This window comes from Tursiops truncatus, chromosome 16 (assembly GCF_011762595.2).
Source record: "Tursiops truncatus isolate mTurTru1 chromosome 16, mTurTru1.mat.Y, whole genome shotgun sequence".
Lineage (NCBI taxonomy): Eukaryota > Metazoa > Chordata > Mammalia > Artiodactyla > Delphinidae > Tursiops > Tursiops truncatus.
In genome coordinates this window covers 22737237-22749620 of record NC_047049.1, presented here as the reverse complement: position 1 = coordinate 22749620, position 12384 = coordinate 22737237, and the positions used below count along the sequence as shown (strand labels likewise).

The window sequence follows — 12384 nt, the reverse complement described above, 5'->3', positions numbered from 1 at the left end:
TACTGTTTTAGATAGCAGCTGCCCCATCTGCATTCCTAACAATAGTGTGCAAGGGTTCCAATTTCTCTACATCCTGGCTGACATTTGCTGTCTTTTGTCTGAGGTGTTATCTCACTGTGATTTTGATTTTCAATTCCCCGATGATTAGCCCATTTTTTAATCAGATGATGATGAAGAGGATGATGACAATGATGATTTTACTGTTAAGTTGTAGGAGTTCCTTATATATTTTGAAGACTAACTCCTTATCAGATATATGGTTTGCAAATATTTTTTCTGGCTCTACAGGTTGCCTTTTCACTCTTTTGATTGTTTCCTTTGCTGTGCAAAAGTTTTTCAGGTTTAAGTAGTCCCACTTGTTTATTTTTAAATATTTTTTGTCTTTGCTTTTGTTGCAATATCTGTGGAGTCATTGTTATGATCAATATCGTGAAGCTTTCTTTCTCCTTTGTTTTCTTCTAGGAGCTTTATGATTTCAGGTTTTACATTTAATTCTTTAATCTATTTTGAATTGATTTTTATATATAAGGGTCCAATTTCATTGTTTTACCTGTAGATATTCAGCTTTCTCAACACCATTTGCTAAAGAGACTATTCTTTCCCCATCGTGTATTCTTGGCACCCTTGTTGAAGATAAGTTGCCTATATATGCATGGATTTACTTCTGCACTCTCTATTTTGTTCCATTGGTCAATATATCTGTTTTCAGGCCAGTACCACACTCTTTTGATTACTGTAGCTTTGTAATACAATTTGAAATCAGGAAGTGTGATGTCTCCAGGAGCTTTTTTCTTCCTTTTCAGGATTGATTTGGGTATTTCTTATCTTTTGTGATTCCATGTGATGTAAATTTTTTTTTCTATTTCCAAGAAAAATGCCACTGGGATTTTGATAGTCATTGCATTGAATCTGTAGATCACTTTGGGTAGTATGGCTATTCTAACAATATTAAGTATTCCGGTTCATAAATTCAAGATATGTTTTCATTTATTTGCATCTTATTTAATTTTTTTCACCCACGTTTTATAGCTTTCAGTGTACAGATCTTTCACTTCTTTGGTTAAGTTTATTCCTAAATCATTTTATTTTTTTTTTACCTGCATTGGGTCTTTGTTGCTGTGCACGGGCTTTCTCTAGTTGCGGCAAGAGGGGGCTATTTGTTGTGGTGTGCAGGCTTCTCGTTGTGATGGCTTCTCTTGTTGAGGAGCATGGGCTCTAGGTGCACGGATTTCAGTAGTTGTGGCATTCAGGCTCAGTAGTTGTGGCTCACGGGCTCTAGAGCACAGCCTCAGTAGTTGTGACGCACAGGCTTAGTTGCTCTGCGGCATATGGCATCTTCCCTGACCAGGGCTCGAATAATGTCCCCTGCAATGACAGGTGGATTCTTAACCACTGCACCACCAGGGAAGACCCATTCCTAAGTATTTTTGATGCTATTGTAAAAGGGATTGTTTTTCTAATTGTTTTTCAGATTGCTTTTTGTTAGTGTATAGAAACACACCAGAAGTTTGTATGTTGATTTTGTATTCCAAAATTTTACTAAACTTGTTGATTAGTTCTGACTTCTTTTTGTTGGAATCTTTAGTGTTTTCTCTATATATGATTTTATTGTCTATAAACAGGGAACATTTTGCTACTTACTTTCTAATTTGGATGTCTTTTATTTATTTTTCTTGCCTAATTTCTCTAAGACTTCCAGTACTATGTTGAATAAAAGTGGCAAGAATGGACATCCTTGCCTTGTTCCTAATCTTAAAGGAAGCACTTTTATATTTTCAAAGTTGATATTAGTTATAAATGATGTCAACTGTGGGCTTTTCATATTCAGCCTTTATTATATTAAGGTAATATACTTGTATTCCTAGTTTATTGACAGGTGTTATCATGACAATGAATATTGTCAAACCTTTTCTGCATCTGTTGAGACAGTAATGTGATTTTTAATTCTTTATTCTGTTAATACGGTGTATCCCAATAATTGATTTTCATATGTTGAATCATCTTTGCATCCCATGGATAAATCCCCCTTGATCCTAGTGTATGATCCTTTTCATGTGCTGTTGGATTTGGTTTGCTAGTATTTTGTTGAGGATTTTTGCCTCTATATTCATCAGGGACATTGGTCTGCAGTTTCGTTTTCTTGTGATGCCTTTGTCTGGCTTTCATATCAAGGTAATGCTGGCCTCATAAATTGAGTTTTGATGTGTTCCAGCCTCTTCAATTATTTGGAAGAGTTTGAGAAAGACTGACATTAATTCTTTTTTAAATGTTTGGTAGAATTCACCAGTGAAGCCATCTGGTCCTGAGCTTTTCACTGTTGGGAGGTTTTTGATAACTGATTCAATCAGTTTTGTTTTGTTTTCTTAAGCACTTTGAAAAAGCCTAGAGAAATAGAGCCTGAGAATATATAAATGTGTATCAGGGAGAAATCCCTATAGGAACATTAAATAGGTGTTTTGGAGTTAAGCATTAGTGTATGTTCAGAAGAATGGCGACGGGTAATTCTAGCATTGTCCTCTGACCTCTTCCACCACACACACACACACACACACACACACACACACACACACACACACACCTGCTACCTTTTTTAACATAGTAAGTGAAACCTTGTGCTGACATTTCAAGGCTGTCTCTTCCAGTTTATCCTCCACACACCTAAGTGCCTAGTACAAGGCACCTGCTATTCTCTATTCCTAGATCACCCCCTGACTCCATGTGATAAAGCAGGACATACATACCTAGGAAAGCCTTTGGCTCTGGAGAAGTCTGTACCCATCCTAGATGGGAACATTCATTTGTACTTCCTTTAGAGCAGATATGAGAAAATGCCTCACCCTGTCTGGGAGGGGCCTTCATGGTTTTCTTCAAAGAGGTGGGGAAGAAAGCATGTGACCTGAAGTAGGTGCAAGTGACCTGAAAATCCAGGAAGTGCTCCTTGCTCCCCAGCATTATTGTAGAAGTGAAAGGGAAGCACAGTGAGATTAAGCCACTTGCTCGAGGCCACACAGCAAGAGGGTAGTCCTTTTGACTTCAAACTCTGTTTCGGTTTTTCCATTATGCCATTTTCAAACCACAGAGAAATAAGTGATGTGGGCCTGAGCCCCTAATCTGCCTATGTATGAAGAAGACCATTATCTCTCAAGCGTGTTGAATACCTAGTGTCCTTTTTAAGCATGCACCCTTCATGTGCAAATGTCACATTACTGATCATGGGCATGTAGAAGTACCACTTGAGACATTGTCTAATGGTGATAACATAGCTACGTCAAGTTGTCTATGATTGTTGGCTCAGTCTCTAGAGTGGTCACAGATCCTGGCTGAAGGTCAGCCAGCTAGAGGGAGGGATCATGGTACACAGAAGGGCTCCTCAGCTGGGAGTTCAGGGCCTCATCTGGGAGTTAAAACATCCCTCCTTGTCCCTAGTTAAATGTTTTTCAGTGTAGGTTTTGGAAGTCAGTGTAAACTGTGGGCAATACCAGGGAATAACTGCATCTAGCATACCACTACATCAAAGGAATGTCACAGAAAGGCCTAGGGGCTCCAACTTGAATGGGAAATGGGAAGAGATGAGAGATTTAGCCAGCTTCTCAGGAGGCAGTCGGCACAGGTCTGGATTTAGATTGCCTGGGCTACAACTGTGCCTCTGCCACTGCTTTAGATAAGTTGCCTGGGAATCAGACTCTGACACAGGGAGATGATTGCACTGTTGAAACAACATCTGTGGGAGAGTGAAGGAGTGGGGTAAGGCAGAAGGAGTTGAATAGATACGGTGCTGGCACAGCAAATGATCCCACAGATTGCTCTGGAGTCAGAATGGCCCACTGAAATCACTCCATGAAGCAGGGGTGCAAGCCTTTACGTCCCTGTACTGATCAGTCATTTGACACAGCAGTTCCTGGAGAGGAGCATACCTTGGGGTAGGTGTTCTCTTCTTTCCCTACTGAGGAAAATTCCCAAGAAGGTCTCAACTGACAGCTGTCAGTTGTCAACACTTCCTACAGCTGGGGAAGGAGTACCTAATCCCGAAGGGGAAATCTTGGTGATGGACACAGTGTCCTCTATCATCCACGACTTGTGCCACTCAGATCCTATTGTTCCATATAAATTGTGGGAATAGCACCTTTAGGATTCTGTTATTTTACTAGGGAAACGCAGAAAGTATAGTGTGATAAAGTATAGTGCCTGCTTCTGCAGCTGAACTTGAAGCCACGACTGAAATTCATCATGTCTCTTCCCTACTATCTATTCTGAATTCTTTGCACCCTCAGTGAGCACTTCTGTTGGTATCAGGAACTCATTTGGTGACATAATTAATACCTTCATCAGATCGGAGGGCTCTGAGCCCTTAGTCACCCTGCTTTCCTTAAGCCATGGCCACTGCTCTTGTATATATTTATTATCAAAATTAGCAAGTGACACTCTAGTGGATGATATGATGGCAGACATATTCTTCCCTAACCATTGTGTGTAACAGCTATGCTACCTTATGTCAATGACCAGAATCAGGTAATCCTCCCCATTCCCTTTCCTGTGGATCTCTTGGCATGAGGAGACCAAAATAACATGTAACAACTATGACTTGAAGTTTATTAAAACCTTTTTCTTTGTCCCATGGTGAAAGCATTTCCCTCTGGGAGCTAGGATCTGCAAACCTGCAAAGCCCAGAGTTGTGAGGCTGAGAAGCATCTATTCCCCAGAAGTGTCACCTAGAATGATGGTGAGCGGCACCACTGCAGTGTCACTTCTTGGCTCCTAGACTGATATGTTTACCTACTGGGGAAAAGAACTATAAAATGGTTGTTGATTTTGTCTGTATTCTGCATCTTTGACAGTGGTGCTTTATCTCCAAGTAGACACCTTTAAGAGCATTGCAGATGCTTGTGGGTAGTACGGTATGTAGTGGGGCCAAGGGATCCCACTGTCATGGGCAACTGCCACATCTTCTTTGCTATAAAGTGGGATCGTTGCCCTGACGTGATCTTATGCGGGGTCCTGTACCAGCAAAGAAAATGCTTTGTATCCCAGAGATCATGATGCTGGTTGAGCCCCTAAGAGCAGGAAAGGCAAATCCATAACCAGCTTATATGTTTATTCTAGTCAGGATGAATCCTTGTGCTTGCTTTCTAGGGTGAGAAATGTCCAATAGTAATCAACTTGTCATCAAGTGGCTGGTTGATCATGCTCTCCGTTGTTGGAGGTGTAGACTTTTGGCATTCACAGTAGCTGAGTCAGCTTATGCTACTGGGCCCATGCCTATTCTCCATTTCTACTACTATGTCTACCTTGTTTGTAAGTCCATCGTGCGAGCACAGGAGTGCCCAATTACAGATACATTGCTATTAACTGGCCAAGTTATTCTGTCTACTTGGTTGTTTGTTGTCTCTTTCACAATAGATGCCCTCTGGTGAGTGTTGGCATTAACATGTGATAGCAGGAATTTTACACTTCATGTCTGCTCTCATAGGTCCATCCACAGTCCTCTTACTTGCATTCATTGTCACCAACCTTTCAGTCCTTCTTCTTCAAAATCCTAAGCAACTAGCCAAGCTATTTGTCACTGCCCACGAGTCTGTATTTATTCCTCTGCCAGGCCACTTCTGTCTCCATACAAAGAGGAGAGGGCACACTGGACAACGCTTTGCCCACTGGGAGTATTTCACTTCACTGTTACCCTTTAACATCACTGCTGGGTGTGGCTGCAACTTGGCTTTCCTGCTCCTCTGTCAGGAGGTATAAGTGACTTCCTCCCTGAAGCCATAGGGGTGAGCTAAAGGAGAGAAATCCATTTAACAGTGGTGGTTGGTACGGTGTCTCAGTGGCCTGCATACTCAGCTTACTTGTGCCCTCTCCCAGATGTATTACTTCTATGTTATGACTTGGTGGTTTTGATAGATCTCAGCTCATGATGGATAATTATGGACACATGTTTACTTGAAGCCCTACTTGTCAGGATCTCTGTAGCTATTAAGTCCTAGTTACACAGCAGGAGATATTTTTCAAATGTGTAATTTTCTACTGTACATGACATGCCCTTGCTCCAGAGCACTACCAGTGCTCCACAACCTTATATTGTGATTCTCCTTAAAATTGGAGCCTTCAAAAAATTGCATATGACATATATTCCCACCATAGGTATTTCTAATGCCATTGGACCTGCAGGATTTACCAGTTGTCTTAGATCGATATCTCAGAAATAGACTTTGAGACGAAGACTTGGGTGCAAGAAGTTTATTAGGGAGTGCCCATAGGGTGTGAAGGCTCTAGGACTGAGGAGAAGGAAGTGTTGGACTGTATGTGTTCGTAACAGAGGCCTCAGTCAATCCCACTGGGAGCTGTGGAGCTGGGACAGATCTACACAGATGCATCTTTTAGGGTAAGGAGACCAGAATTTCATAGGCTGTCGCCAACAAGGCATTGGTAGTAGGCTGCCCCCAAGGAGAGGACATGACTTTGGGCTTGGTGGTTTCTCTGCTGAAGATAATGCTCAGAGAGAAACTCAGTTGTGAGCAGTCAGTCACAAATGCTCTCAAAAGCTGGGGGAACGACGATCTTATTCCTGAAGGTATTCAGTACAGACTGTCCTTGTCTTTGTGTCTTTTTTCCTTAGCTATAAATTGAAGAAAGCAGGACCAACCTCACCAGGTTTTTAAAAAGATTAGGTCATTTTATTCATGTAAAGTGCCCACTAGTGTATAGTAAGCATTCAGGAAAATGTCAGGTTCCAACAAAATATGCTAGTGTTTTAATAATAATACTAACCACGAGGTACCTGAGTTATAAAGGCATAGGCTTGAAGAGGGACTGGGCATTCCCTGTTGCATTGAGTAATCCTCATTAAGTTGTCTTACATAATTCAACTTGTTACCTAAGAGAATCCCTAAAGGAACAGAAGTGACATTAGTGAGGACCAACTCCAGAAGTTTCCTTTAAGAAACGTCTTTCTACCATCTTGCCATATTAGTTGGGAGGCATTTACAGAAGTGTATAGACATATATGACAGTCTGGCACCACCATCTTACGGACAATTTGCAAGCCATAGGTTATAAGTAAGGATGGCTGTCCGGGTTCTAGGAGGAGTAAGAAGGTTGAGGGAAAATAGATGAACTGACTCAAACAAGAGATTAGGGTGGGGAGTTCTGGGCAACCCCAGTGGACATTGAGAGGAGCAGTGGGAAAATACTTATTGATGATTGTATACGAATGGAAGCAGAATAAAGATAGTTCTGTTGTCAGGTAGGCTCGTTCGTGAATCCCAAGTCAGATCTTAGACGTAGGAGTTATCCTAACTGGCACAAGCTTATAAAGCAACTGCTTCGCATGAATTGTTAAAGGAACATAATAATCCTGCCTAACTCATTGCCTTGTTGTGAGAACTAAATAAGACACAGTATTTAAAGTGCTCAGCACAATACACGGTACAAGGTGAATATAAATATTTATTGGTTATTAGAATTATTAGGAAGCATTTATCAAGGGTAAGACAATCAACTTGGGCAAGCAGTGGTAGTGATAATGGTAATAAGTAATAGAGCATATAATCGAGGACTACCTAACCTAATATTTGTCCTCAGGGAACTTATCTCCGATATTTTATAGTGCTTAAAACAGACTCTCAACTCATCTTGATAAAAGTTCACAGTCAAGCTCTGTACTTGGAACCTAGGAAAAAGGGAACTGGTACATTTTTCAGATGTAGAAATTTGTTTCAGTGGTTTGCTTTTTAACCAATTCTTTCTAGCACCTATACTCCCTCTCTTGTTTGTCTCCTCCTTTAGGAAAGTGTTAAAACCCTTTTCTTTTCATGACAGGCAGTGAAAAGGGCACTGTGTTTCTGCCGGACCCCACTAAGATTTGTTGACATTGAGCTGAAATTGGATAATCCATTCATTATTTATAGACCTGTTCACATAATGAAAGATGTTTCTTTTCCTTTCTTTAAATGAGCCACACAATAAAAATGTTTAATTAATGGCATGTGCAAGGCGTAAGCAAAGATTTACTTGTTTTATGGGTTCAGCAAATTCTTTCAGCCGCTTCCTCCCAGATGCTGACAAGCTGGTTGGTTTATATTCATTAGCTCTTCTAAAAACCAGCCAAGTATTAAGATTAATTTTAAAGTAGCTCAGGTAATCTCTGAGGTAGGGGATGATGTCTTTATCACCTCACCCACATCACTAGACCCTTTACAGAGCATCTCCAGGTCCTCAAAGGAGGTGTTAGATGAACCAGCCCCAGCTTGCTGGCATATAGAGAGTAATTCTCCATTACATAGAAACTACTTATTGTTAACTACTTATAGACACATCAAAAATGTGTGTTTTAAAAATCTTCCAGTGTCTTCTTACTTTTTAAAAAAATTCCTTTAGTCTTGTTTGAAAGCAAGACCCATCATTAATTTTAGATAGCTGTTCACATAATTAATATTTTATATTTACCAAGTGATTCTCATTGTCTCAAAAAGTAGAGACCTACACATCTGTAGATAAGCAATCTAAAGTCAGTTGCTTATCAAAACAGTATTCCGGAAAGCTTTGTATTGCAGAAGGAAATAGGATGAAACCATCAGGGAGACAGGGTCCTGGAGATAATCATTTGTTTAAAGGTAGGGCTTCAGATAAGAAATGAAATCTCCTGCCATAGCTCACTTTTGGCTCTTTCTTACTGAACTTAGGTTGGGATGTTCTCATAACTTCTTTGTGCACTGACATTCTTTGAAACCTATACCTTCTCAGCTCAACATTTTACCAACCAAGTTATTAACTTCATTGATTAAATGGTATATCTAATATACTTGAAAGCCAGACAGATAATTTTTTTTAACATTTCCCTCTTCCATACAATAATAGATATAATTTGAGTAATAATCATGAAATGAAAAGATTAGCCAGAAATAATAATAGCTGGGAGTAGAGAGGAAAATGCAAACTGAATATTTCTTTTATGGAAATTCATATATATAATCATGGCAGTTAACAAACAAAAATAATTAAAAGTAGTGAAATATTAAAAAAGGAATATAGTAATAATTAATTTTAAGTACACTACTTTATGTTTTTAGAAAAAGGAGTAAAATGTATACCTACGTATTGGATATGGTAATAAATAATAATGTTACAGTTTCTGTTTTTACACCTACCTTCTGCAAATTAGTAAATGATCTCATCAGAATTGATCCTTTCACATATTCTTGCTCAGTAGACTAGTTGAAGAACACATTGTATTAATTTTAATTTCCAAAGCTTCTTTCACATGAAGCAATATACATACAAATAATTAGGAAAAGTTTTAAACTCCAGGATAAGTTTGTCAAAGTCATACAGATTTCTTTACATAATAAATTCCAGAAATCACCATAATTTCATGTCATTTTTTTCAAATGGATTCTGTGAGCTTTCAAATGTTTCTTCAGCAGAAAAAATTTAAACACAAATGAAAAATTCCAAGCGGTCAAATAGAATAACATAATTAGAGTAACTCATGTTCTGTATCTTGGTCTTTGTAATCCCTGGGTTATAACGTTTAATCTACTTTTTAAATGCAGGAGTATATGGTGACATAGAACCTACAGATAATCTGTGCCTGAAACAGGCTTAAACAACTGTGAACATTAAAAAGGCAGAAGTAATATGTGGGGGTGAGTATGACTACCTTCCATGCAGAACACAATGTTTATTAAAGAATATATAGTAAACACATAATAATTTGGATCTTCTACATGTATTTAAAAGTACAGCAAAAATTGGCGGAATTGTTTAGAACTTAGATCAACATAATATTTTTCTGGGAGTATTTTATTTTATTATTTTAAACTTTATTGGAGTATAATTGCTTTACATTTTTGTGTTAGTTTCTGCTGCATAACAAAGTAAATCAGCTGTACGTATGCATATAACCCCATATCCCTTCCCTCTTGCATCTCACTCCCACCCTCCCTATCCCACCCCTCTTTGGTCAAAAAGCAACGAGCTGATCTCCCTGTGCTATGCGGCTGCTTCCCACTAGCTATCTATTTTACATTTGGTAGTGTATATCTGTGAATGCCACTCTCTTACTTCATCCCAGCTTACCCTTCCCCCCACCACCATGTCCTCAAGTCGGTTGTCTATGACTGTGTCTTTATTCCTGTCCTGCCCCTAGGTTCTTCAGAACCTTTTTTTTTTTTTTGATTCCGTATACATGTGTTAGCATACAGTATTTGTTATTCCCTTTCTGACTTACTTCACTCTGTGTGACAGACTCTAGGTCCATCCACCTCACTACAAGTAACTCAATTTCATTTCTTTTCATGGCTGAGTAATATTCCATTGTATATATGTGCCACACCTTCTTTATCCATTCATCTGTCAGTGGACACTTAGGTTGCTTCCATGTCCTGGCTATTGTAAATAGTGCTGCAATGAACAGTGTGGTACACGACTCTTTTTGAATTATCGTTTTCTCTGGGTGTATGCCCAGTAGAGGGATTGCTGGGTCGTATGGTAGTTCTATTTTTAGTTTTATAAGGAACCTCCATACTGTTCTCCATAACGGCTGTATCAATTTACATTCCCACCAACACGACAAGAAGGTTCACTTTTCTCCACACCTCCTCCAGCATTTACTGTTTGTAGATTTTTTGATGATGACCATTCTGACTACTGTGAGATGATACATCAGTGTAGTTTTGATTTGCATTTCTCTAATGATTAGTGATGTTGAGCATTCTTTCGTATGTTTGTTGCCCATCTGTATATCTTCTCTGGAGAAATGTCTATTTAGGTCTTCTGCCCATTTTCAGATAGGGTTGTTTGTTTTTTTGATATTGAGCTGCATGAACTGCTTGCATATTTTAGAGATTAACCCTTTGTCAGTTGCTTCATTTGCAAATATTTTCTCACATTCTGGGCTTGTCTTTTCATCTTGTTAATGGTTTCCTTTGCTGTGCAAAGGCTTCTAAGTTTCATTAGGTCCCATATGTTTATTTTTGTTTTTATTTCCATTTCTCTAGGTGGTGGGTCAAAAAGGATCTTGCTGTGATTTATGTCATAGAGTGTTCTGCCTATGTTTCCTCTAAGAGTTTTATAGTGCCTGGCCTTACATATAGGTCTTTAATCCATTTTGAGTTTACTTTTGTGTATGGTGTTAGGGAGTGTTCTAATTTCATTCTTTTACATGTAGCTGTGCAGTTTTCCCAGCACCACTTATTGAAGTGGTTGTTTTTCCTCCGTTGTATATTCTTTCCTCCCTTATCAAAGATAAGGTGACCATAAGTGTGTGGGTTTATCTCTGGGCTTTCTATCCTGTTCCATTGATCTATATTTCTGTTTTTGTGCTAGTATCATACCGTCTTGATTACTGAAGCTTTGTAGTATAGTCCGAAGTCAGGGAGCCTGATGCCTCTAGCTCCGTTTTTCATTCTCAAGATTGCTTTGGCTATTCGGGGTCTTTTGTGTTTCCATACAAATTGTGAAATTTTTTGTTCTAGTTCTGTGAAAAATGCCATTGGTAGTTTGATAGGGATTGCACTGAATCTGTAGATTGCTTTGGGTAGTAGAGTCATTTTCACAAGGTTGATTCTTCCAATCCAAGAACATGGTACATCTCTCCATCTGTTTCTGTCATCTTTAATTTCTTTCATCAGTCTTATAATTTTCTGCATATAGGTCTTTTGTCTCCTTAGGTAGGTTTATTCCTAGGTATTTTATTCTTTTTGTTGCTGTGGTAAACAGGAGTGTTTCCTTAATTTCTCTTTCAGATTTTTCATCATTAGTGTATAGAAATGCAAGAGATTTCTGTGCATTAATTTTGTATCCTGATACTCTACCAAATTCATTGATTAGCTCTCATAGTTTTCTGGTAGCATCTTTAGGGTTCTCTATGTATAGTATCATGTCATCTGCAAAGAGTGACAGTTTTACTTCTTCTTTTCTGTTTGGATTCCTTTTATTTCTTTGGTGTCTCTGACTGCTGTGGCTGAAACTTCCAAAACTATGTTGAATAATAGTGGTGAGAGTGGGCAACCTTGTCTTATTCCTGATCTTAGTGGAAATGGTTTCAGTTTTTCACCATTGAGAACAATGTTGACTGTGGGTTTGTCATATATGGCCTTTATTATGTTGAGGTAGGTTCCCTCTATGCCTACTTTCTGGAGAGTTTTTATCATAAACAGATGTTGAATTTTGTTGAAAGTTTTTTCTGCATCTATTGAGATTATCATACGGTTTTTCTCCTTCTGTTTGTTAATATGGTGTATCACACTGATTGATTTACATATATTGAAGAATCCTTGCATTCCTGGGATAAACCCCCACTTGATCATGGTATATGTTCCTTTTAATGTGGTGCTGGTTTCTTTTTGCTAGTATTTTGTTGAGCATTTTTGCATCTGTGTTCATCAGTGA

General features: G+C 38.8%; 1 long non-coding RNA gene across 1 annotated transcript in view; it reads left to right on the top strand.

The window, feature by feature from the left end:
* Positions 1-12384, top strand: part of LOC141276739 (uncharacterized) — a 53047-nt gene that overhangs the window by 4005 nt on the left and 36658 nt on the right. The window contains exon 2 of the long non-coding RNA XR_012326728.1: positions 9546-9638. This is a non-coding gene — a long non-coding RNA (uncharacterized lncRNA). The remainder of the gene's footprint in view (positions 1-9545; positions 9639-12384) is intronic.